Source organism: Sciurus carolinensis, chromosome 18 (genome assembly GCF_902686445.1).
Source record: "Sciurus carolinensis chromosome 18, mSciCar1.2, whole genome shotgun sequence".
In the NCBI taxonomy this organism is placed as follows: Eukaryota; Metazoa; Chordata; class Mammalia; order Rodentia; family Sciuridae; genus Sciurus; species Sciurus carolinensis.
Window position 1 is genome coordinate 27,087,677 of NC_062230.1, and position 24,034 is coordinate 27,111,710.

The window sequence follows — 24,034 nt, forward strand, 5'->3', positions numbered from 1 at the left end:
CATGACAGGCGTCTCTGAGCCTCCTCCTGCACCCCTAACTGTCCCTGGCTCTCTCCACCCTTCCTCTCACGAGGCTAAGTTCTTTCCACCTGTTGTCTTAGGACACGCTTAAAACCATCCATGAGCGGCAGCCCACATACGGCAGCGTAGAGTGGGGTTAAGGGCACAGACCCTGAACCAGGTCACTCTGCCACCTGTGATCTGTAATACTATGTGGCCTGAGTGTGCCCCCCAATAATAGGACCTCACCCCAGAACCTCCGAATGTCGTCCTATATGATAAAGTTTTTGCAGATGTGGTTAAGAACCACATGGGGAGATCATCCCAGATTTTCTGGACTGGCCCTAAAAGGCCATCATAAGAGAAATTTGACAACCGGAAGAGTGGAAGGTAATGCAATCAGACAAGCAGAGACAGTAATGTGGCCCAATCCAAGAGATGCCAGCGGCCATCAGAGACAGAAGAGGCAGAGGAGGAATTCTCAACAGGAACCTGGCTGATCGACACCTTGATTTCAGACTCCTGGCTTCTAGAACTGTGAGGGAATAGATATGTATGTTGTTCTAAACCACAGAGTTTGTGGTCATTTGTCTAACCACCACCAGAATTGAACATGTAAGGGTTATAATATTTCCTACATCCTAGGGCTGCTTTAAGAATTCAGCAATTCATTGTGTTTAAAGCAACTGATACGATCTCCGGCACATGGCACGTTCTATGAGATATCTTTACCAAACGAATATTGGCACCATTCTCTGTTTTTTGGTGCATAATAACCATAGAGAATATTGGGCTTCAATTGTGGCATACTCACACGGGCACATAGCATGATCTGATCAATTTCAATCCCCAGTCATTTTTAAACACAGGAAGAAACAGCCTCAGTGAGGCCCACGTGGTATGGAAGCTAAACTCTGACATTATTGCTTCTCATGTTTGAGGTCAAGTCTTAGAGTCCCAAACTCCCAGCAAGAGCCTACTGGGCTAGTCCCAGCCATATCCTCCCAATTTCTTCTGGGAAGGAAGTTTCCAGAGTCCAAGGATCAAACTAAAACTAGGTCAGACCTGAAATCTGAGCTGTAAGTCAAGACAAGGAGCACAGCCCTGCCCACCATCCCGGGCTCATTTGTTTGCCCATTTGGTGGAACCTAAGGGTAGGGAACTCCTGCCACCTGCTCTGGTTACATTTGAGGCCACAACCATAAAAATAACAGTAACTACTACGATTGTTTATTTTCACTTACGGAGTGCCAGGTTTGGAGCTAAGCATCTTAGACATTCGCTGTACCCATCTTACAGGTGTCTGGAGGCTCAGACGGCTTGAGGGTCTGCCCACACTCACGGGAATTCAAATCCACGTCCACCTCGCCCCATATCCTTAGGTCCAGCGATCTCCCTCTGCTGAACAGCTTCCTATGTGGCAGGCACCCCACTCTCTTGCTGCGTCATGTTGGACTCCCCTCTTACAGTGTCCTCATGTGCCAGCAGGGTCACCCAGAAGGCCAGCAGCCGAGCCAGGACTCAGACTCCAATCCCTGACTCCAGAGGACCAGCTCAGCTCCAGAGGGCATCTTCTTCCTCCATCGCTGCTTAGACTCCTGGGTGGACACCTTGGCCCCTCAGGGTTGCGGAGGACACCAAGTTCACTCCTGGCCTGCCTTGTCCCATCGAATCCAGAGGAGGCTGGCTAGCTGAAAGCTGTAAACCAGGGTGTGTGGAAAGTGTCTCTACCCCATGCAGACGCTAACTAACTCCTCACAGTACCCAAGGTGTATGTCACCTACAGAAAACTGGGGGAGGGTTTGCAGGAAGGAGCAAGGTCAGTCCCTGCCCCCCGGGGCTTGCTGTGTGGCCTATCAGAGCTTCCCCCTTGCTGTGATCACAGAGGCAGTTAGTGGTGACTCCATCATAGGAAATGGTCACTGTAGTCCACCTCCAGCCCCCCAAGTCCAATTCCTATAGCGGTTCCCCTGGGAGGACTCCTCTGGACTTAAGCCTTATGACTTCTCTTCCATGCAGTCTCAAATTTCTGCTTGGTGACTGAAGCCTCCCTCAACCTTTCCTACAGTTCTGTTTTTCCAAGTGTCTTGGGCAGCCTGAGGTTATGCTCCTGAGCCCCTCCCCTTGTGGAGACCAGGAGTGTGGACAGAAGTGAGGGGAGCCACCTGCCAGGTCCCTGAGCACTTGCTTGTGGTAAACTTGATAAGGCCGTCTTGCATCTCTTTTCTCCCTTTACCCACACGACAACCCTGTGAGGTAGGTGTTAACCATTATCCCCATTGTACAGCTCCTCCAGGTCTTCTGATGCTGAAGAGGACAACAAAGATGCTAGTAATAATGTCCCTTGGCACTAAGCCCTCACTCCATGGCAAACACCGTTACAAGAGCTCTTCATCCATCAACTCATAAGGTTCCACCTTTAAATGATGAGTATCAGGAAGGACCAAGATCCCCATTTGACAGATGAGGAAACCAAGGTACCGAGGCATTAAATAAGGTCACAGCTGGCAACTAGAGAAGGCAGGAGTCAAACTCAGATGATCTATTCAGGAACCAACTAATTATTGCAAGCCAGCTAGTGGTCTGATTTGGTAAATAAATTTTTGCTGGAACCGTGCCATGCCTGTTCATTTATTCCTTGTCTTTGGCTACTTCCATGCTAAACAGCAAAGATGAATGGTTGGAGCAGAGGTCGTGGGGCCCACAAAATCTAAACTTTTCACCGTCTGACTCTGTACAGACAATGTTCGCCGACCCCTGGTCTAGCTCCACAGACCAAGTTCTGGAAGAGTCAAATGTCGTCTCCTTCAGGATGTCTCCCCAAAGCCCAGGTGAAGAGGGAAGAAACACCAGGTCCTCGGATGACACGCTCTCTGTTGAATTGCCTGTTCTGATGCGTGGTCTCTCTGTGGCACATTACGTTTTTATCTACTATCCTAGTGCTGTGGTGTCCCCCACAGGCCCCCTGTGGTTTGAGACTTGGTCCTCAGGGTGGCGTTACTGGGGAGTGGTGAAATCTTTGAGAGGTGGGGCCTAGTGTGGGTCCTTAGGTCATCTGGGGCAGGCCCTGAGAAGGTAGTTCTCATGAGGCCCCTCCTTCCAAAAGGAGCAGGCCTAACCCCTTTCTTCCTCTCTGCTGTTGGTTCAAGACATAAATGCTTGCTTCCACAACACACCCCTACCATTGCTGTCTGACATCCGCCATTACCTATGAGCTCCTGGCTGGAACTGCGCTGATGCAGGTGCAGTGCCGTTGAACCTCCAGAACTGTGAGTTAAATCAACCTCTTTTTCTTCAGAAGTAACCTGTCTCAGGTATTTCATTATGGTGATGAAAAGCTGACTAATACACTTAGGGATAACTAAATCTTTCTCAGGGGCTTTTGTGTGGAGAGGATTATATGCGATACTGTAAGAAAAGTAGGCAAACATTAGGTACACAGTGCCCAGAAATCACCAAGGGTACAGGTGAGGTGGAGACTCCCTTCACCTCCACTGTATCTCAACAAAGTGTCGGCTCCATCCTCCACCCCCGTCTATAGAGAAAGAACACCTGTTATTCCATTGAAGTGCAAAACAGTTCCCATCCATTTCACATTTGCAGGCGATCATCAATATGCTGCTTCAGTTTGGCAGATGCAAAGAGAATATGCCAGTCTCCGGCACAGCCGGCTGCCTCCCTGGTGAGCAAGGAGGAGGAGGCCGAGGAGGAGGAGTGGGAGTATGGGAACGGAGGCAGAGCCCAGCTGGAGCCCTCGCGGCCCCTCCATCTCACCTTGATATCCAAGGAGCCCCCACCTCAAGCTGGACAAAAGACCATTCACAACCTGCAAGCAAGCTCCCAGAATCCCAAGAGCCAATCGTGTCCACAGAGTTCTTTAATAAAGGAAGCTCTGCATAGGCCTGGAATCTGTCTGCAAGAGTCATGCCCTGCTCCTCCCCGGACCTGCTAGGGTAAGAGGAGATTGGGGGTGTTTTATCAGACTGGCTTCCCTGGAGAACTTCCCGGGGCACAGCCAGGAGCACAGCCACCACGAATAGTAATAGCCTTCATTTATTAAGTACACACCCTTCAACACCAGTGAGGAAGATCTCCATTATGCAGGTCACTGGCAAGAGAGGAGGTGTTTCTGCAGAAGGAACACAGGCTCTGGAGTCAGATGGATTCAGGCTTGAATCCGTGTGACTTTTAAAACAATTTCATTTACTTAGCCTTAATTTTCCCATCTATGAAATGGGCATGACTTCTGTCAATTTTCATGGGCTCCTGTGAGAATTCAGTGAAACATGTGAAGTCCAATTCAGTGGTAGGGATTAGATGAGAGTAATAATACTAATGGTTATTTTTGCTTTCTATGTCTGTACTAGTTGTTTTTACATGACTAAGACCTCTTCCCCTTCCTGGTAATAAATAGTACTTTATTTTTTTCTTGGAGGAACCATAGTTCTTCATGCTCAGATGGTTTGGGGTGGAGGTAATTGTAAAGAGAAGAGGTCGACTCCTAATCACCACCCACTTACCCCAGACTGACTGGGGGTAATGTATATACCCATGGCTGTGGCGGCTGGTTCAGGTCCCAGCACACAATTCATCCTTTGTTTCAGACTGGAAGGTGTTGGTTGAAATATTTGTCAAGAAGGGCTTTCCTTCAGTCGAGGTTGCTAAACTGGCAGATCAAACCGAAAGCTGCTGTGGTCCACCAGAATGAAACGAAGCAGAGGAAATCGCATCCCAAAGAGGGAGGAAGAGATTTATATCTACAACACATTGCTCATAGCCCTGCACCTAGGTACATCTGAAGGGAGAACTTGGGCCTCTCAGTTACAAGAGCCAATAAATTCTCCCTTTTTGCTCAAGCCGATTTGAACAGAGTGTCTTGATTGATACATCTCCTTAAGTGGGCATCCCTAAGTGACACTTGATAGCCAGCACTCAAGACTCCTCCTTGCCACTTTCCATTAAACCCCAATTCTGTTTTCCTTTTCATTTCATCCCCTTTTCCTGCCTCTTGCCTTTCAGATCATTGTCTTGCTCTTCTGAGTCGTGGTTTTCCTACAGCTTTGACAGTATGCAAACGCTGCCTCTGCTTCTGCTGGGTCTGCATGCTCTGCAGGTAATGAGGAGCCAAGATCAAATTCATTGTACTTTGGCCAAGAGGGCATCAGGCAGCCTCCCTGCAGGGAATGATGCTCACACAGCTTTGCAGATATAAAGCCAGGTACCTGGAAGGCATAGCAAGGGGCGTTTGTGGCCAAGGCCTTAGCCACCTTCTCCAAAGCTCTGCATTTCTAAGCTGTGTGCATTTCCCCTTCGCTAGTCTGCGCCTCTCATTTTGGGAGGGGAGGGGAATATATTTGCTTGTTAAGTGCTGCTATAATATCTGCTGTGACTTGAATGCTCGTGTCTCACCAAAATTCATATGTTGAAATCCCAACTGCCAAATAGACAGTGTTAGGAGGTCGGGCCTGCAGGAGGTGATTAGCCAATGAGAATGGAGCTTTCATGAATGACATTAGCATGCTCTTAAGAGAGGTCTTGAAGGACTCCCTGGTCTCTTCTGCCATGTGAGGTTACAGTGAGAAGAGAGCTGTCATGAATCAGAAAATTGACCCCTTTATAGACACCAAATCTGCAGACACCTCAGTCTTGGACTTGCCAGCCTCCAAATACATTTCTGTCGTTTATAAGTCATCCAGTCTAGGGTATTCTGTGACAACAGACCAAAAGACTAAGACATTATCTTTGAATCAGAGCTGTGGAAGGCAAATGCTTTTTGTTCTTCAAGAAGACTAAGATTTACAAGAATGCCAACAAACTAAGAAATGAGTTACTAATAAACAAAGATGCCACTTCTTCCAGGAAGCTTCAGAAGACAGAAGTAGACCACTTCTGTCCACCAAGGCCAGGAAGGTACCACTGCTGGTGCCTCCATTCCTCTTTCTTACTATGGTGTCTTTGAATTGCCCATTCGCATGTTTATACCTCCCCTGAGACTGTAAGCTCCTTGCAGACAGGCCATTTCTTATTTACATTTGTGTCCCCAGTGCTGTAGTGAGTTGAATGGTGGTTCCCCAAAGAGATATTCCAGGTCCTGATCCCCAGACCCTGTGAATGCTACCTTATAGGCAAATGTGATTAAGTTAAGAATATTGAGAGAAGTTGCTGCTGGACTTATGGACCATAAATACAATCACATGCATCCTTAGAAGGAAGACACAGAACAAAGTGATATCCAGAAGAGGAGGCATGTGATGTCACAAATCAAGGAAAGCCTGCAAATACTGGAAGCAGAAAAAAACAGAGTGAGACCTTGAGAGGGACTTCATCCTTGCTGACACCTTGATAATATTATTGACTTTCATTCTCCAGCTCTGTGAGAAAATAAATTTCCATTGTTGTAAGTCACCCAGGTTGAGGTGGCTAGAGCAACAACAAAGAATGAAAACAAATGCTTTGCACGAATTTCAGCAGGTGGTAGCCAGGGAGCCACAAGGATCCCACAGGATCGAGCCACTCAGATCAATGGGGAATGCCTGGAAGGATGGGGTGGAAAGTCCTGAGTCTGGTCTCCTCAGGGAAGGAGAGGACCATTGACTAGTGCTGTCTGCCATAGGTTAGGAAACGAGATATGAGTGACCCAATACGACACATTGGTACTTCCCATAAGGATGCTCAATAAAAAAAGTTGTCAAATCAATGAGTAAAGGAGACTTCCACAAAGGAGACCCTCTTGATATTTAAAGTATTGCGATCCTTAAAGAGCACAGCTCAGCTGCAAGCCTTCTGAGACTCTGGGAAACTCCAACGGTTGGAGATAGGCCCTCCAACCGGCCTCCATGGGGGAGAAAGAAGGAGACCCGCATAATCACCAAACCATACCTCTTTTACCTTGGGTCCTATTTCATCTCCATTTCAGAGAAGCCAAACAGGACAAATGGATGCCCTGGGTAAAAGAATCCAGGTCTCTGACCCAGTTAAGTCCTAGGTGCCCAATAGTTTTGACTGACGTGTTTGGAAGATGTCACTGATCACGATTTCAACTGTGAGTAACAGAATTCCGGACCTGAACTGACTTCAATGATTGGGGAACATGCCATCTCCCCTCTCAGTTGAAAGCCCTGAAACAGGATTTGAGATGGGCTTGGCCACCCTTTAGTGTGATGGAGGACCCAGATTCTTCTGACTCCCCTCAGTCACCCTCGGAGCTGGTGTCATCCTCGGGTCGGTCGACTGACCAAGAGGAGAGGTCACTTCTGCCGCTCACTCTCATTTAGGAGCTCTGAGCTTTGCGCAGAAATCCCAGGCGGATTTCTCACCACCTCCTATTGGCTATCTTGGGGTCACGTGCCCACTCTGAACCATTCCCTGATTGGGGAGTGGAATTACGCACCGGCCAATCAGATTCATTCGTCGTGCTGGGGCGGGGTTCAGTTTGCGGAGGTTCTTGGCTGTGTCGGGGAGAGGCAGGCATCCGAGTGGGGTCAGCTGGCAAGAGTAAAGAGGGGGCTGGGGTTGGGTAAGGCGGCCAACGACCCTCATTATGGGAGAGTGGAAGGCACAGCTCCGGGTCTGACCTCTCTGAGACGTCACCCTGATCTAAGGCACCACCGTCTCTTGACAGGCAGTGACCTCCTGTTTCCGGTCCTCCTCTCTTTGCTCCACAATCCATTCTTTCTGGCATGAGGAGTCACATTTTTTAGAAGTACCTCTAATCTTCCTAACAGCTCCCTAGGGCTCCTGGAGCTCTCAAGACAAAGTCCAGCTTTCAAACTGATTTAAATCTCTCGGCATGACCTGGTCCTGCCCATCACCCCACCATCGCCTTGGGTCAGTTTCTTCCTTCCCTCCCCAGCCTCATCTTTATGCCTTGAACTTTGCTCCTTCACCTGCCCTAAACCTTGAAGAAGTTCCTTCTCTTCTTGGTGTCTTTACATACCCCATTCCTTCTCCTGGTCCACTGTCTGCTTCACCAACTCTCTTCTCGTTGCACATAATCTTTTCATATCCAAAGTTAGCCCACCTCTTCTGAAATTTGTTCTCACACTTCTCTCTTCTTGGCACATTTGTTACAATTGCAACTACAAAGTTTGTGGTGCAGTTAACACTGAACATTTACATCCCCTTGCTAAATTGCAGCCTCTGTGAGAACAGAGACTGAATTTTTTTTTTTAACTGTATCCCACAGAACCTGGCATGCAGTAGGTACTCAATAATACAATTATGCAAGACTTTTGGAATTGCAAATGACTCACTGTATTATTTAGAATGCAATTCACTATATATTATTTAGATTTAAGTTATTTAGGCTATAACTCTCACTGTATGTATTATATTATTTAGAATATAGTTTCAGCAAACTATTCTCATAGAGACTCAGAATAACAGAGGCTTCACAAAATAGGAGGGTTTTTCCTCTGGCATGTAATGGTTTCAGTGCAAGCATTCCTGGACTGAAATGACTGTCCCATGGTGTGGGGACCCAGGTTTTTCTGAGCCTATCACTCTACCACACTTTGGGTGCCGCCCTCATCTTTTTGGTGCAAGATTATCACCATGTTGACATTGCTCTCAGCAGGGTCAGGAGGAAATGAGCAGGAGAAGATTCACCCTTTTGGTTCAAGGATACAACTCAGCTCTCTACTTCCATTCAATTGGTCAGAATTTAGTCACATCATGGTCCAGTTATAAGTGCTTAGTAGAAAATATGTTTTCATTTTGGGTAACCATATAGATAATTAAAAGTCACAGGTTATAAAAGAAGGGAAGAATGTATGTTAGGACAAAAATCATTACTGCCTTGAACAAGTTTTGCATCATCCCTAAAATATGGCTTACAATCAAACTTCAGGAGGGGTAGAGACACTCCTCAGGAATAAGAACTGGGACAGACTCTCCCTCCATCTTCATCTCAGTTCCTTGTTACCTGTCAGCACTTTCTCAGTGTGACAGCTGCTGAATTATATATCTACCGATGCCTGTACTTGGACAGAACCTCACCCTCTCTCTCAATTCCTGGGGAAGTTCAAAGTCTGCTTTAGAATAAGCCACTGTGTTCAGGGAGACAGGGCCCTGTAAGAACATTTTACTAAAACCGAGGAGACAGGAAGAAAGATTGGATGAATGGATAAATGAATTTGAACATCAGTACCTATCATCATGTATTTCTGGCTAATATTTCATATGTCAACTCCTTGAAGGCCAAAGCTCATGCCTGATATCTCCATGTAACCTGATTCCTGCCTTCCCAGACATACTGAGATAATTCAATGAACGTTTGTTGAGACAGAGTCAAAGAATCAATATTTGACATTAATCTTAGTACCATAAAAATGATCAGTGAACTAAATACATGGAGAACCTGAGAGTAAGGAAACTTAGCAAACATGCAATGGAAAAGGTAACTGAGGATTTGGAAAAGCCCCAGCGCTGTGGTTTGCTGAGCTGGCTCTTTGTATCCAGCCGATAGGAGATCCTCAGGGTGCAATAAGGGCAGCACGTGCTGAATGAGGCCAGAAATTGTCTTCATTACCACAGTGTTTCTGTTATCCTTTATATCTAAATGAGACCCAGAGGGGTAAGTTTGGAACATGATTATCAGGGATTTTGCAAGGTGGCGCATTAACATAATTCCCCTAATTAGACACCGAAGAAGCTCTTGTTCAAAATTTTCCACTAAATATTACAGGGACATAATTCCTGCATCATTTGGTGCCAGCTCTGAATTCTAATTTCAAGCCTCCCACTATGATCTGTGAAGGGCTCAGACCTAGAGACCTTTCTTTCTTTTAATAAACATTTACTGAACCCCTGTGTGTTCAGTACTGGGCTAGGTGTCCAGAGATAAAGAGAGACAACGTAATCCTTGACATTAAGGAGCTCACAGTCTAACAGGAGGGACAGAGGAACTGACAGATAATTGCAATGCATGAGAGAGAGAGAGAGAGAGAGAGAGAGAGAGAGAGAGAGAGAGAGAGAGAGAGAGAGAAAAGAAGGAGGAGGAGAAGAAATATGGGCAAAATAAGATAGGGGAGGAGATGGGAAACCTTTCTGGAGGAATTCTAACTTGAGGACAACATATACAAAAAAATAGGACCATGAAAGACAATGAAAGGCAATGGCAAATCCGGGAAACTTCAGATATTCCAGAATGTTTGGAACTTAAGAGGTGAAATGGGAAAGAGGGGCAGGCATATGTCTACTGGTGGCTGGGGGTCAGATGTCAGCATGGCTTGGAAATCATGGTCAGGAGCATTTTTAAAAGCTAGGAGAAGAGCCAGTTGGAGTGGTGTATGCCTGTAATCCCAGCAGCTCGGAAGGCTGAAGCAGGAAGATTGCAGGTTCCAACGAGCTTCAGCAACTTAGCGAGGCCCTAAGCAATTTAGCAAGCTCCTATCTCTAAATAAAAAATAAAAAGGGCTGGGGATGTGGCTCAGTGGTTAATCACCCCTGCGTTTAATCTCCAGTACAAAAAAAAAAAAAGGCAAAGAGAGACAAGAGGTGAGGGAGGTTACTGGTCAAACGCATTTTATATTTGATGCCCAGAGGATTATCTTCTCAATAAAAGCCTCTTCGGCTTATCCTAGAAACCTCTCACCCACTTGCCAATCCTCCTCTGGCCATATCACAGAAACCAGGTTACAACTTGACCTTGCTTGTTGGCTCTATCTGATTGGTTTAGAGAGAGATCACCTGATTCAAAGCAGACCAATCAGGCTTCAGGAATGTCCTGAAGCCGGGTACAAAATACTGTGTGCACTCTAGGGATCAGAGAGGCCTTGACTTTCTCAGTTTACTCAAGAGTGTACTGGAGTTCTCTAGAGAAATGGACTAAGAGATATATAGACAGATGAGGGGATTTATTATGAGAAGCGGGAATTGTGGAGGCTAAGAAGTCCCTCGGTACTCTACCTGCGAGCTGAAGAACCTGGGAAGGAGGTGGTTTCATGCTGCCTGAGGCCTGAGAACATGGGAGGTCTGAAGCCCAAGAGCACGAGATGCATGTTCCAGCTCCAGAAAAGAGAGCAAATGTGCCTTGCTGGGACCTCTGGGGATGCCCACCCCCATTGGTGAGGAAACACCTTCTTTACTCAGTCTCCCGATTCAAGTGCAGGTTCCTTTGGAAATACCCTCAAATTCAAGCCCAAAAAATGATGCTCAAGCAATTATCAGATGTCCCTTAACCCAGCCAGGTGGGCACTTAAAATCAGGTTGGTTCCAGCCTCATTTTCCTGAGGTGTAAGCTTGGGTGGGGGTCACGGGGTCCCCAGGCTCACAGTGCTGCCAATCACTGTTTTCCAAAGCATAAATTACCCGAAGCCCTCTGCTACAAATCTTCTACCATATTTAACATTATTCCAGACCTGCCTCTACCTCACTTATTTTTATCTAACATGATACAGTATCTATCTTGTGAGCAACGGTGAAATGGACTGTAATAAATATATTGCCTAAGTGAAGAAAGTTGACGGGAATATAAATACAGGGCATGATATATAAAGCCCCACGCCTCCCCATCGCCTCATTTATTAAAATCTTGCCTTGCTAAATTTACAAAGCATATTCATCTCTATATGTGTCCTCATAAAACACCGCTTTTGTGTTGCTCAGATTTAAACCCTCCCCGATTTTACTATTAGCTGACCTTTCTCTATGTAAACCTCAAGGACAAGCTAATGTCCACCAGGGACTCGACATTTCGGGGTAGGATTTAGGTCTGTATTAAAGTGGAAATAGGATGCTCTGGTTAAGAGGCAGGGGTAACAGGGAATTTCTCAAAGAAGGATGCTCTCTGGGTTATCTTCACTCCTAATCACCCATGTCATTAACTCTGAGCCAGACCTCAAGTGATCATTCACTTCTCTAGTTAATATTTATTGAACACCTACTATGTTCTCAGTGTGGGACAGAGACGAATTGTCCACATCTTTTGCCTTTAGAGTACTCACAAAACAATGAGTGGTGTAAATGCACAAATGTCTACTACCGACACAGTGTGATAAGCAGGGAGAGTGGGGAGGCAGAGGACAATGTTGGCAGGTCTGTGCTGCTCCCTGTCCTCAAGATCCATCATGGAAGCCCCAGCGCCAACTTCACATGGTGACCCACCGCTCCTGTGGGCCCACGCACCTTCACCGCCCAGCAAATCTGCCTTCCCCAACCAATAGACTCGGTCTACGCTTCAGACGGGCGGATGTAACTGGCCCACCTTGAATCAGCTATTTACCCTCCGTGGAAACAGCTCTGGCGACAGGAGAAGGAGGAGTGAGAAGACGTGGGAGGAAAGGATTAGTGTATCTTGAACAGACTGTCCCTCAGTGTTGGGATTAAGGATACTCACTTTTTCCCCCCTAATTTTTAGCATTATCCGATTTTCCTAAAGTGACAGGCGTTGTTGATAAGGTGGTGGCATTGAAAGGTACAGGCTCTGGAGTCAGAAGAAACTGGCTTCAAAGTCTTACTCTTCCGCTCCTTGGCTGTGTGACCTGAGCACATGTATTGAACCTCTCTGGGCTTCACTGTCCTCAGTCAAACTCTGGTAGGGGGTGTTCACTTTTTCTTAAGTATTAAGTGAGATGATGTAAGTAAGGCGTTCCGCATGGGATCTCATTCACAGCGATCGCTTAAGAAATGCTACTGTACATTATTATCATTCGTAATTTGTATAATTAAAAATTCTTTCTAAAAAAACACCTCCTAGCTCCGTGTCCATTTTATTGAGAATGCAGGATCAGACTCTATTGCGACCATCATTTTCCTGACCTGTTCCCCCTTGCAACTGGGATTTATCTACACTGGAAATTGCCACTATGTCCCAAATGACCCTCCGCCACACACATGTCTAATCAATAAACTGAGCTCTGTCTTCCTCACGCCCTCATCGCTGGCCCTAATTGACCACGAGGAGGGAGGCATGCTCAGAAGGTCCCCGGGCTCATATGTTAATTGACTGCACACCCACTTAATGGGGAACTCCCCAATTCCCCAGCTCCCTCCTCCCCCTGGTGCGTTCTGGGAGCCCATGAAGGACAGAAGGTCGGCAGGTGGTGCATCTGATCAGTTAATTAGGAGCCCAGCGAGAGGGTTGACTGCAAGCCTAGCTAATCGCGTCATTAAAGCTGTGCACATCCTCCATCCCAGTCCCCCATCCCAAAGTCTCTCCCGAGCCCTACACGACTATTGGTTGAGGGGAAAGACATGATCCCTCCAAGGCAGAGATAGCTCCTGTCGCTTCCTGCTCTTGAGTTTTTTGAAGTTTATTTTATTTTTAATTGGAGGATGAGAAGCGCCTACTCCTCACATCCGAACTGGAAAAAAAAAGCCCAGAAAATGTTCTTTGAGAGCACCTGAGAATAAAAATGGTCTAACTTCCTCAAAAGGCTGAGTGGGGATTAAAGGAAATAATAGAAAGCGCAATGAAGCTTTCGGAGGAGAAAAGCCTCCAACAGCACTGGATCTGCAGGCCCCGCCTACCTCGCCCTCTGGGGTACTGGGGCTCCCCCGATACTCTTCCAGCCCGTGCCCGGTTCTCCTCTGTTCTTTTCCACCGGAACCTTGTTTTTGTGCAAGGTATCGTTGCATGCAGCTAAAATAAAACGTGTTCCCCAAGCTCCCTTGAGCAGGAAGTGGTCAAGGGACACCTCCATCCACTGAGATGTTGGAAGTAGCCCTGGGGGTGGGGTGACCTGGCACAAATAATAAGGTGGGGCCCACAGAGGAGGGGACTCTTGCCTCTGACCTCCACCCTTCTCCTTTTTCTTCTCTTGAAGACAAATGCAATGCCTTGATGTAAAGCAACCATCTTGTCACCATAAAGGGGAAAACAAATTCTCTCTCTTTAAGGATGACTCTGGTAAAAATGGAAGGAACCTGAATTTCTAATGGTGTCATGAACAGCCATTTACAGCCTAGGCCTTCTCTAATCTGTTGTTCTGTGAGAAATAAACAAGTAAATATGTTGCATAATTAATGTGATCAACTCTGACCTGCAGCTGGACACGCTCCTAACTGACATGGATGCTGACCTTAGCCTGATGCACAGATGGGTCAATGTGTAACAGTAATAATAATAACAATAACGACATACAATGAGCATATCTCCTGCATAGTATGCTGGCCAGTTTTCCATCACTGTAACAAAATACCTGAGAAAATCAGCTTAGAGGCATAAAAGGCTTATTTTCATTCACAGTTTTGGAGGTAAAGGCTCATGACCACTAGGCCCCACTGCTTTAGACCTGTGGCAATACAGTGTCTGATGTCAGGATTGCATGGCAGTGGATGACGCCATTTACCTCCTGACCCAAAGTGAAAAAGAAAGAGAACAAGAACGGCAACCCATAATCCTCTTCGAGAACACACCCCCAATGACCTAGTCCCCCTACACTATGCCCCACCTCTTAAAGGATCCACCTCCCAAAAGCAGCAGCTGAAGATTTAGCCTTTCACCTATGGACCTTTGGGGGACATCCCAGATCCAAACTATAGCACACAGGATTACTGGAAGGATTACATGAGATACAGTATTTAAAACTCTTAGTACAGTGACAGGCACAGGCAAACATACGTAAATCCTGTCTTTTATTGAAACCTGAGGTTGAGAGAGTTTGTAAGACTTATAAAGAAGAAGTAAAAGGAAAATGGGGAGGAGAAATCAACTCCAGAATTTGGGGATCTATAAAAGACATGAATAACATCCATCCGGGGCTCAGACACCCCAGTCTTCCTGCCAAGGTGTTTTTCCGGCAGCCCCCATAAAAAGTGGGAAGAGAGGCACCCAGCATCTTCCTCCCTTTGATAAAATCTCTGAGAGGCCATAAATGACCAGATCCTTGTTTCAGCTAAATCAAACATACTGCAGATTCCGTTGGCATTTAATACTGATACGTAGGCCCCGGATGACAAGTGACAGTAATTAAGTTTAATGATTCCAACGAACCCAATATGCCTGATTGCGGCGTGTAGGCCTAATTATCGTCCCTTTTCGTTGTTGTTGTTGCTGTCGTTGTGTGCTGGGTACATATCAGGTCTTTTTGGGGAGAAGGCGGCTCTCATTTAAAGATGCATTAGGGAGAGTAGTATCTGTGGTACCGTTTCTGAAGGGCTTGTTCACTCGCTTCAAACCCTGAACTTGGAGAAAGCTGCTTGACTATTCAAAAGAGGCCAGGGAAGGAAGACTCAATGCTCGGTCGCTAAACTGTGTGACAAAACCAGGCTTGCCAGCACAGAGGTGGAACGGGAGGTGGCCTGAGACTCTTGGCCTCCACCTCCTCTCCACACCAGTGAAAGGAGAGAGGAGGCTGAGGGTAGAGGCCAACCCAGGGCTAGAGACGGGAAGCTCCAGCCACTGCCCTCAGGCAGAGTGGCTTCTACTCTCCTGGGATCCATTGCACTGGCTTCCGTTCCCACACATCTCCCCGAATCTGCATCCTCTGCAGCAAGACTTTCCATCTCTTCCACTGAAAGGGTAGCATGCACTTCCCCATCCCCCAACTTGGGGTTTGAACATGCAACTTGCTTTGGTTAAAAGGATGAGGGGCAAGTGACAGGGTTCCAGCTGAGCCTACAGTCTACCAGCCTGAATGCTCCCGGTGACGTCTTGTGTTCCCGCCATCTCCAAGTGCCTGGCCTGCTGGTCTCAGGGGCAGAAAGGGCAACACGCCAGCAAGAGGCACTGAGTCAAACCCGGCCCCCATCAGCCCATCCCTGCCAGGCCCCAGATACGGGAACTAACCATATCCTTACTGTTGACTTATTGACCAGGTGCCACTGGGATTTTTGTTTTGTTTAAGTTTTCTATGTGGCATGAGGGGCTTTGATAGAACTGCAGAGAACCTTGAAATGGCCAGGCGCAGTGGTGCACGCCTATAATCCCGGCGGCTTGGGAGGCTGAGGCAGGAGGATCTCAAGTTCAAAGCCAGCCTCATCATAATTGAGGCACTAAGCAACTCAGTGAGACCCTGCCTCTAAATAAAGTACAAAATAGGCCTGGGAATGTGGCTTAGGGGCCGATTGCCCCTGAGTTCAATCCCTGGTACCCTCCCCCCCCAAAAACAAAACAAAACAAAACAAAAAATCTTGAAATGTTCTTTGAATTTTGTGATGATAAGTGATTTTCTGGAGAAATAGTTTTCCAGTTTCTTTGAGTGTTCTTAAAACTACACCTAATCCAAGGAAAATTAGAAACCCTGTAGCAGTGAACACAGCTAGCTGTGCTCATCAAGGTGGTTGAAAGCTCTTGAGGTATCTGTGGCTCTTCTTCCCTCGCTACACACTGTCTGCTCCTGACTCCCACTTGGTGGCATCACCCTTGTAACTTGGAGTTGGCCCTTTTGGGATCTATTTATACCACAGAAACAGAGCAACCCTACCCCGACCTCTGTGTGCTCCAGCTTCCCTGCATCCAGCCACTCTCCCATCAGCTGATGGAGTTGTCTTGCTGATTTCCCTCAGCTGCACCTCAAGCAAGTGGCCCCTTGTCCCCGGTCCAACAAGGATGTTCTCATTTGTCTTGCTTGGCAAGTGGTCTGGAGCTGCACAGAGTCAAATGATCTATATTCAGATCCGGGCTTGTCTACTTAGCAGTCGTGTGATTCTAGCAAGTTCCCTCAACTTTCTCAGCCTCGTTCTCCACATCCATAAAATGGAAATAACAAGATGGTATCTACTTCTCCGTGTTTTCAGGAGGAGTCACTGAAATGGCTCAAATAAAGCAGGCAGTGCTCTGCCTGGTCCCTGCTAAGCAGGCCCTTGAGTGACAGGGCTCACAACGTGATCACGTTCACACCATCTTCTGCCTTGGTGACTTGCAACACCTTCTAACTGGCCTCCCTCCTGTGGATCTTCCTTCCTTCGCTCTGCCTTCTCCACAGTGGACAGAAAAGAACACAAATAGAATTGGATGCTCCATTGCTCAAACCCCAACTCCCCTTTGCCTTCAGAAGAGAGTCCCATTTTATAAAAGGGGAAACCAGAGTTTGGAGAGGTTGAGAAATGTGATCATCATCATACAAGGAGTAAATGAAATGAGGTTCAAACAAAGGCTTTAAATCCCTATGTTCTCCCCTCTTAACCACTGAGCTGTACTGAGAATGAAAGGGTATGGATGAATGAGCAGATGGAATTCAAAAAACATGGGAGAAGAGAAGGATGGTAGACTCTAGGATGAAGGAGTGGGTGGGCAGAGGAATGGAGGGAGGAAGGATAGAATAGAAAGAGAAAGATGAATGGATGGGAGTTTGGAAAAAGATGGAGGGATCCTCCTCAATTGAATATCTCCTTCCCTCTGGCCTTCCCTTTCCTGCGAGCTCTGTCCATGGACGCCTGTCTCAGATGAAAACTCACAATGCAGCAAATCTTAAGGGTCCTTCTACTTCCTGGTTCCCAATTTCCTTTCCCTCCTCTCGGTTCAAACCCAATTCATCTCCCAACAAGTCTCTCTTGGTAACCAGCTTTCAGGAAACTGACCACTTCTGATTTCTTCCAGAAGTTCCCCTTTCCCATAGTCAGTGACCAAATTTTGCTTCTTAATAACTAACATTTATTAGGCACCTACCATATGATAACTATGTGCCCAAAGTTGCAAAATACCAAGTGGCGGATTCAGAATAAACTCAGGGAATCAGCCCCCAGGGTTTGCACTCAAAGTGACCACACTCTACTGTTTTCTCTTCTGAGCTACCCCAGCCATTAGCTCCATTCTCCACATTTGGATGGATAAGGCATCAACCACAAGAGGGGGAGCCAGCTTATTCCTACTGATCTTACGGAGTTTCTCACACACCTGCCAAAGTATATGAATAACACTCGTGACTACCTGCTGACTTATGTGTCACCACTACCAAACCACAGCCACAAAGGCCACAAGGACTCCCCGACGTGGGGTTGAAGGGCCACTGATATCTTGCCTGAGGAACATATTCCTGAATGTGACATGGCCTAGTTGGGGACAAAAGACCCATGGAGTTTTGATGAACAAAGTCTGGGGCAATCATGTCACTCAACTTGATTGACAATAGGTTGTGGTGGGTTTTTAAATCTGGCACGCCTATCTTCCAGCCCCAGCTGTGCCATTTAGTTAAAATATGTAACCTTAGTGGATTTTAATAAAGTTCATTTAAAATATCAAAAAAAGTTATAACCTTGGCCAATATTTTACATCTCTGAATCTCGACATCCTTACATGCAGAATGGGAAGATTAATAATAGCCAATACAAACAGGTGTGAAAATTGAAGAAAATTATCTGTACAAAGGGCAGACTATTTGAAATGAACAATTGATACTTATTATAATGGGGGTTATGATATCCTGACTGGAATAGCCCACTTCTGGGCAGATAATCTGCCTGCAAATTTTCTAAACTGTGATAGACTTTTTAAAAACATCTCTCTTTACCATGAAGACACATAATGAAGCATAAATACCTGGGAAAAAAGACTGCATTTCCAAGTGAATCGAACAGAACTTTCCTATAGGCATATGTGAATACAAGACCAGTGAAACTCCTCATCATGTGCAACCACAAGAATGGGATCCTAATTAGAAATTATTCTCCATGTATGTATGATATAATACCCTCTACTGTCATGCATATCTCAAGAGAGCAAATAAAAATCAGATATTAAAAAATTAGATATTTAAAAAAATAGATTTTTTTCTTTCTTTTTAATTATTTATTTATATTATTTTTTACAGACTGCATTTTGATTCATTATACACAAATGGGGTACATCTTTTTGTTTCTGTGGTTGTACATGATGTAGATTTGTACCATTTGTGTAATCATGCACGTACATAGGGTCATGATGTCTGTCTCAGTCCATCATTTTTCATACCCCTTCCTCTCATTTCCTTCTACATAATCTAAAGTTCCTCCATTCTTCTCTCACTCCCCACCCCCAATTATATATCAAAAACCAGATATTTTTAAAAAGACTACTTTTCTTCACTGTATGTGATGTGTGTGTGTGTGTGTGTGTGTGTGTGCATGTGTGTATGTGTTTAAACACAGTGGAAAAAATAAGACCCACGCCCCTCAGCTCCCTGCTCCCTTCCAAAAGCTCCCAAAGTCGCCCCTAAGTCCTCCTGACAGAGGACCCTGGAGGGAACAAATCCTCCAGCCTGATTAGCTTCCCCTTGTTAACTGACAGGGTTCAACGCAATTTAATTTCATTGGGAGGAACTAGTTCAGAAATCAAGGTCATTCAATTTCTGAAAGGCAGCTGAAGTGTTTCCTTTCCTAAACGCTCCTTCTGCCATTCATTCCCCTTACAATGAAAAGTTCGGTAGTTAACACAGTGGCTTCAAGGTCGTATTTAGACCACCCTTCCAAGGAAGAGAAGAATTCTCCCTACAGGATTTTAATTAGGTCGAGCAGAACTAATTCTTCCTTTGGTACCTTATTCCATTTCCTTTCCTTTCTGTAATTACTGCCAGCATCATGCTCCTCACACACACAAATGGAACTCAAGAAAGCCCTGCGATTACCCTTTAGTTCCCCTTCATGCGAGAACAGAGGGGGTGATCAGCGGCATTCAGTCTTTGTCAGTCTGAGGAGGATGGTCTTGCTAGCTAAGCCATGCGAGTGTCAGCGACACTGTAGGAATGGGGGCTTCCAATGCGGTCACCATCCTAACACCACGACGCTCTTTGTCTCCCCTTCACTTTGTCTACAGACGATGAATACGCATCAGGACAGAGTAAATCAACTCCGGCGCATGTCATCCATCAATAAACGTGAATTAAGGGCCAGCCAGGGACTCGGTAGGGTGTTAGGTACACAGGAACGCAGGTCGAAAAAGAGATAAAGGAGCTCTGTTAGGTTTGGCAAAATGTGTAATTAGTAGGCAAAATTAATTCATGATACCCAACTTGGTACCAGAAGAGTCCCCCACTGTGTGTGGGGGTGACAACCAGGGAAACAAGCAGAGGGCTTCATAGAGGAGGAGGGAAGGCATTGGAAGAACAGAAGGATCCAGATCATTTGCCACTTAAAAATAAGTCTTTCCTGAGGGCCCAATGTTCTAAGTACTTGATGGGCAATATTTCATTTAGTTGTCACTTCAGTCCTCAGGGACGGGTGCCACCCTCGCTCCCACTTTACAGATAAAAAAAATCCAGATGTTTCTTATCTGAAACAGCAAGCAGACTGCTCCAGAACACATCAAAATGGCAGCATCAGGTTTCTCTCACTCCACAACCAAGGCAGAAAGGAGGAGAAGAACAGAACCCACCGGGCAACGCAAGAGTATGCAGGTTGTCTGGACCGGGAGAAAATGGAACAGAACTTTTATTAAGTGCCCTCAAGTCAGGCTCCATGGAAAGTGTGTTTCCTCAAGTCCCTCCCCAATCCCTTTATTTTCATCATAGCCTTGGTCACTACCTGTGATTTTCTTGCTCTGATTATTTATCAGTGTCCTCCTCCCTCTAAAACATGAATGCCAAGAATGGAAGGCCATCTCTGACTTGATGACAGCAGAGTACGCAGCACCTGGGGCCCTGAGGAGCAGGTATCAGGTGATCAATAGGCAAGTGCATGTGAGATCAAGGGCTGAGCATCACTCCCCGAGAGCCAGGAGGAGGGACTCAGCAACTCCAGCAAGGCACTTTCCATGGACCACCAGCACCTTGGACAGCACCCACAAGTTGGAGCAGCTACTCAGACTGGAGGATAAAGACAGGAAGGAAAAGCTGATTTCGGGATCAGAAGGACACTCACCGTACAGAATACAATCAGATTACTATTCCATCTTGCTGATGGACAGAGCCTTGCTGTTAAAGACTGAATCGGAGAAAACTCTCTGCCCTGAATCCATCCCCAAGAAGACCCAAATGTCTGTCTGCTCCACGCTCCCGAGGAACCTCCTCTCTTTACACCCCCCTGACCTGGTCCCAGAGCTCAGCACCAACCTGGATTCTCTTCTCATTAATTCATGTTTACCTAAGGAATATTTATTCAGGTAGTCTGCGTTTGGGCAATTACTGAAATTACGTCTAATTATGTGATGATGGTAAATAATAATAATCACTTTGCTACAAACATGCACTGTTTCTATTATGAGTGAGGATTTTGTGCAATTTGCAAAGAAATGTTCTCATGTAGGAGTGCCGATGAGGAAGAAGAGTGTTGTTTTGAATAACTTGTTGAGTTATAACTATTTCTACCCAACTGCTAAGCAAGAAAGGTGCTATGTCTTTTTTTTTTTTTATCCAGCCTTGAGACTATTCTTTGGATATTATTATCATTATTACTATCAGTGATAGTTACTCTTCATTCAGCTCTTATGATGTGCCAGATCCACTTTACATCCAAATCAAAATTCACTGCAAACCTGAGTGCCTTCAGAGACCAAGCAAGCATGGTAAATGACCAAAGCAGGTGGGTTGGGGATACGGTGGGGGGCAGTGGGTCCTTGGTGAACTGCAGCTTTCATGGCCCATCTCTGGGAGACACCTGCCACCAAACTAAAACCAAATATTTATTGTCCCGTGGAGAGATGGAAATGCTTCCAGTTCTGATTTTTTCGGAAATCAGGAATACAGATTTTAATGTGAAATTTCCAGATTTTTAACCACATTGTGTGCCAATCATCCCTGGGCTGCCTGTGTGCACCCCCTCGATCTCAGGCAGCCCCCATCAAAAGCCTCTGGGGGAAATTAGCCTGTGAATAGGGACTGTGTCGACTTTGTTGACTGTGACATGGGGGAAGGGAAGGAAAAATCGCAGCGAGCCCATGTGCAATGTTAAAAGCCCATTTCTCATTTGTATGTAAAATCTCGTGGAGGTCATTTCAGAGAACAATAAAATATCATCAGAAGTCTGGCGAGGGAGGGATGCGAAGGAGGCTGATACAGCTACTGGCATCACAGATAAGGGAGACAGAAACAGCCAAGCCGGAGTCATGAAAAAAGCCACCCTCCTCCCACGGCCCTCAGTTTGGGGGTCAGGGGATGCTACATGCCCCTGGGACTGGCCAGGGATCTGCAGAGAAAGGGTGCCAAGCTGCCCAAGTCTCTGACTTGCCCTTGGTCAGCAGGACTAGAAGGAGGCTGGACCTGGCTGGACTCTGGACAGGGCACAGAGGCTCCTCTTCCCTCTGTGTCAATGCTATAACTCAGGGAAGCTAATGGCCAAGTTCTAGTTTGGAACTTGATATTCTCTCCGGATAAGCCCCTTGATTTTCCCATTGTAACGCTCGTTTCACATGTGATGATCTATTTATGTCAGAACCACTTGCCTTCATCAACTTGAGAGGAGGGATTTTGTCTGGCTGGTTCGCCATTGCATCCCTAACACCCAAACTGCTTGACACATAGTAGGGATTGTTTGGTTAGTTTTGTTCTCCCCCCACCCATGGTGACCAAAAGATCCAACCAAAACAATTGTATGGGGGGAAGAGTTTATTTGGCTCATGATTTCAGAAGTCTCAGTCCATGGTTAGCTGACTCCATTGCTTTGGGCCTGACATGAGGCAGAACATCATGGTGGAAGGGTCTGGTGGAGGAAAGCTGTTTAGGACACAGAAATCGGGAGGTAGAAAGAGCTCTGCTCACCAGGAACAGAATACAAACCCCAAAGTCACATTGCCAGCCACCACCTCCTCAAGCCACACCCTCCCTGCCTAGAGTTACCACCCAGTTAATCCCCATCAGTGGATAGACCACACCTCTCATAATCTAATCATCCCACCTCTGAAAGATCTTGCATTGTCTTTCATGAGTTTTTTGGGATACCTCAGATCTAAACCATAACAGGGACTCAATAAGAAATTCTATAAAGGAAAAGTGAACCAACCTCAGGCAGGAGTGACTTCATTGCACAATGCCTCGCTCATGAAACAGGGATAGCAATAGTACCTTTATGACTGCTGTCTTCTCTCTGCTAGCACCCCCTGGAGATGTGTGCTCTACGCACAGCCAGCCTCTCAGACCCACAGGTTCTATCTGCTTCTGAGGATTCAACCAAGCATGGCTCAAAAATATCCCAAAATCCCTGAATCTGCGCTGTACACACAGACATTTTTCATGTCATTATTCCACAATTTAGTACAACAACTATTTACACGGCGTTTGTATTGCATTAAGTATTTTAAGTATCTAAAGATGATTTGAAGCACACGGGAGGATATGCACAGGTTATTTGCAAACAGCATGTCATATAGAAGGGATTCGGTGTCTGTGGATTGTGGTGTCCATGAGGAGTCCTGGGACCCATCCCCATGAACACCAAGGGAAGATTGTATTCGGTCTGTTCTCCACAATAGGTACATGGGGATTTTTACTTCAACTTTTTACTGAGGAAATCCCAGCTTGCAGATGTGCCCCAGGTCGCACAGAGAGGAAGTGACTCAGGGAGATTCCCACCCAGGACTGAGTTGCCATCACCTCTCCCACAGGAATTTGGAAAGGGAGAAAGTCATTGCTATAATTAAATCTGGACTGTCCCCTAAGGACTCTTGTGTTAAAAACTTGGTCCCCACCTCACAACCATGGGGTGTGGGTGGCACGGGTAAGAGGTGGGGCCTAGGGAGAGGTCTTCAGGTCATTGGGGGTGCAACCTTGAAGGAGAGAGTGGACTCCAGCCCATTTCTCTTCTCTTGCCTTCTCGACCATGGGAGGAGAGGTGACTTTGCTCTGCCACTCACTCTCTACCTCGAAGGGCAGCTTTGCCACATGCCCAAAAGCAACAGGTCCAGCTGCCCATGGATTGAAACCTCCAAAAATGTGATAAAAAGTGACCTTTTACTTTTTGTAAAAGTTTATTATGTTGGGCATTTGCTATCGTAATGGAGAGTCAAATGCCATTCTGTCAAACCAGTGGGAACCAAAGCAAGTTTCATAAAGGAGGTGCATTTATTCTGAGTCCCGAAGGGTAGATGAGAATCTGGGAGGCAGAAGAAGCAGAGAAAGTGTTCTCTGTGGGAGGAATAACTCAGGCAGAAGTACCCAAACAAGAAGTCAATTCAAAGAATGATGGTTGGATCAGGTAAGATAAAGGCAAGTCCTGAGAAAGGCTAAATCCGTGTTGTAGAAACTTT